Here is a 3,837-nt window from a genome sequence, read left to right as displayed (position 1 = left end):
ATAAACAATTTAGTCTCTCTCTCTCTCTCTCTCTCTCTCTCTCTCTCTCTCTCTCTCTCTCTCTCTCTCTCTCGCCCTCTAGGTAGAAAACCCACGCGTTGACTTCGCGATACCTTGAGCATTGCTAGTAAATGTTATGAGACTTGGGGTTGGATTTTTATCGATAAAGCCACGCAAAAATAAATCGGGTTTCACCCTACCTATGCATATTTTTGTGCATAAAAATTATGATCACTATAAATTATTATCGTATGCTTTTAGAGTAGTTTAGAGGTAACTTTTAACGTACACTGTAGCGTTCCTTTTGAAAAATGTGCTTTGGCTAAAATTGGCTGAAAATGAAAGTATACCAAGAACGAGCTACCAGTTACCTTCTTGCTTGCCACTACGGCAGCACACTTCTCCTAACTCTTCAGTAGGTGAAAGGCTGTCCTGATTATCATTGAGCACCTCTACCGTTACCTATCTAGAGAACCTGGCCTGCACTGCGAACAGAAGAAGGCAGAAGATGCGGCCTTCCCCTTCGCATGATCTCGATTTCAATATAGATCATGCTTATATTGCAGATGGCGTGACATACTATAGTGAGTGAACATAGACTCCTACAGTTTGCCCAGTTTGCCCTGCTAAGGGAGAGAGGGATGGGAGACTGAGGAAAGGCGGCAGGGGAGATAGTTGAGGGGCGATAGAAGAAAGAGGCTGATCGAGCGAGGGACAAGGAAGGCACGGTAAAGGACCGGAGGGAATGAAGTAGGAGTTGGGCACCCTACAGGCTATGGCGCTCTTATAATTATAAACACAGGTCTACTAGCTAATAACAATTTATTATATAAATCTATGTTGTGGTACTCCTTATCCATATTAAATGCATATTTATCACAAAATATAACTCTTCTGGTGAGATAATGCGCATGCGCAAACACACTAATGTAGCCAGATTGTGTACGGACTGGTATATGCAGTGAGGACCTATAGTTACATGCAAGGTCTTCCTATTTCTTAAATAACCCAATAGGTGGCGAAATGTGTCTACATTCCATATACAGCTCTGCAGCTTCATTTCAAGCCCAACAGGATACCTTTGTTGGTGTATATCATGTATCTCTAAATTATATTGTTTGAATTATGTAGTGGAAATGGAAAGAAAACACGCCTTGCAGTACCTCGAAATCATATTTAAATGGCAATACCTCTCTTTTATGATGATAGGGTGCCCTAGCTGACGTAACAATAAAATCTAAATCGGCTAATAGATGACAATGAGTGTCATACATGATGTTTGCAGCTCTATGCCCAGCCTTTGCGAGATGAAATAGGGTGTTGTTAAATGTAGCCCATACCCAACAATAGTTTGCCATGAAGAATCAGTATCTCGTTCATCACTTTTAACATTTATTATATGTAAAGCCTTTATCAAATTAATGAAATGGTGTTTAGTTAAAATGATAACGTTTTTCCGAGACTTTTTGTTTACATGATTTAGTGATAATATAAGAAAAAGAAAAGGACGAAGAATTAGTTATAGTGATGGAAAAAGTGTTCTACATTCAAGTTTACCAAGATAAGAAACACAAACTCGATAGAAAAAGAAAAATACATTTTTTTAAACAACAATACCATAATTAATATAAATGAGCAATAACTTGATATAGCTCAATAATCGTACGAGATTTTTCGACAAAAAGAACATTTTTCTTGTGGAGTATGTGCTTTTGCTCTTAAATGTATATGTAGATCTAGGCGCATTTCCTACTCAAATGGCAATAGATGGCAGCACGCTCATAGGCTCTATAAAAATATATGTTACTGAGAAGATATCAAGAAGATATTAATCGTTTAGGGTAAATGATTATAGCAAGTAGTGTAACAAAATGTCATGACCTTGTGTGCCAAGGAAAATAGAGCAGTATGCAGAGATCTGCAATCTGTGCAGATATAACCATATAAACTGCAAATGAAAATATGGGGGTATATAGTTGAAAGGAAGGCCAATAAACGGTGTGTTTGTGTGTGTGTGTGTGTGTGTGTGTGTGTGTGTGTGTGTGTGTGTGTGTGTGTGTGTGTGTGTGTGTGTACGCGCACGCGCGCGTGTGGGTGTATGTGTGTGCATGCGTGTGTGCGTGTGTGCGTGCGTGCGTGTGTGCGTGCGTACGTGCGTACGTGCGCGCATGTGTGTATGCGTGCGCGCACGCGCGCGTGAGGGTGTGTGTGTGTGCGTGCATGCGTGCATGCGTACGTGCGTGCGTACGTGCGTGCGTGCGTGCGTGTGTGCGTGCGTACGTATGTACGTGCGCGCATGTGTGTATGCGTGCGTACTTGCGCGCGGGTGTGTGCGTGCGTACGTACGCGTGGGTGTGTGTGCGCGCGCGCGCGCGCGTGTGTGTGTGTGTGTGTGTGTGTGTGTGTGTGTGTGTGTGTGTGTGTGTGTGTGTGCGTGCGTGCGTGTGTTGCACGTGCGTGTGTTTTCAAAAAGCAGAAGATGCGAAGAATATACGCAAACGAGACTAACAAGGACCACAGTGACGCACTTTGCTTTGCTAAACCAAAGGCCTTCTGCCGTCTTCTCATTTCCGTTGAACTGCGTCGCCACTCCCGCGAAGACCGAATCCGTGTTGACGTTGCTTGGTCTTCTAATTAGAACCGAGTTGTGACGTAATAGCAGTCAGAGTCGCTTGCCGCAGCTGTGCAGTGCCGTGCTCGGTAACTCTACACTAATCCTACACTGACCAACCCAATAAGACAAGATTTAGCGCCCCGTGGAAGGCCATCTCCATATTCAATAATATTGATAAGTCGTCTATGTCGTTGCGAGCGTAATGATCTACAGGCTGTCGAAGGGCACGTCTTATGTCGCCATCTACAGAAATTAGAGGAGGTTGAGGTTCTCACAAGACTCGAGTAGCTTCGTTAGACGATTCACGACGGTGCATTCCAATTAAACCTAGGAGTTTTCTCCTTCATGCATCGTCTATTGACCACAGCCCATAGAGATTTTTAAAAGACACGTTCGATTTAGGAGCACATTGCACCAAATTCGCGTTAATAGACGTGGAAATTCTAGACTCTCGCGAAAATCGAGTTCACGAATGCCAGATAACATGCGCTCAACGTGATTCCTTCACGTCATCGTGCTGTCCGCTTCTACTTGCATCGCGCATGTCCCCATAAAGTATACTGCATCATGCATAATAGAACCTGTTCATACCCGCTGAAACTGGCTATATTACTTATAATTAGATAATGGAAAATTTAAAGATGCCATATACTAAATATATACAACGCGTATAGAATGAACAGGTAGTCTCTCCGTTTTAATTATTTATGTTTTTAGTGTGGTACAGATGTTCATACTCCCAACTGAAGCAACGTCATTTTCTATTCATCGCCGCTTTTTGTAGGCCTACTGATGTCGACACTATTACATATTCAATACAGATATTGCATCCGTCCGCCAGTATGTGAAATACTGACATCGCGGACATGCGCAACAACGTCAGTATTTCAAATAGCGCGTTGCTAGCAATGTAGAACTGTTACATTACTCACGATCTTTTATGTGAGTATTCTACATGGGCTCGGCCAGTTGATGTGAACATTTTACATAATGATCTTGTTGGCGTTTGCCGAACATACGGCACTGTCGCCATTTTGTCTAAATGTTTGATAAATTCAATACCATTTATTGAAAGAGTAGACACAATTATCAAGGAGTAAAACGTATTTGTAAAGCTGAAATAAAAAAATTCAGTTGTAGAACGTGTGCTAGCGGTAAGATCTTTGACATTCGATACGTTAGTGTATTTGTCTCCGATAAGTGCACGAGAAACCACTGCCCGC

This window comes from Priapulus caudatus, unplaced genomic scaffold, assembly GCF_000485595.1.
Source record: "Priapulus caudatus unplaced genomic scaffold, Priapulus_caudatus-5.0.1 Scaffold88, whole genome shotgun sequence".
Taxonomy (NCBI): domain Eukaryota; kingdom Metazoa; phylum Priapulida; class Priapulimorpha; order Priapulimorphida; family Priapulidae; genus Priapulus; species Priapulus caudatus.
Note: the sequence above shows the minus strand (reverse complement) of the source record.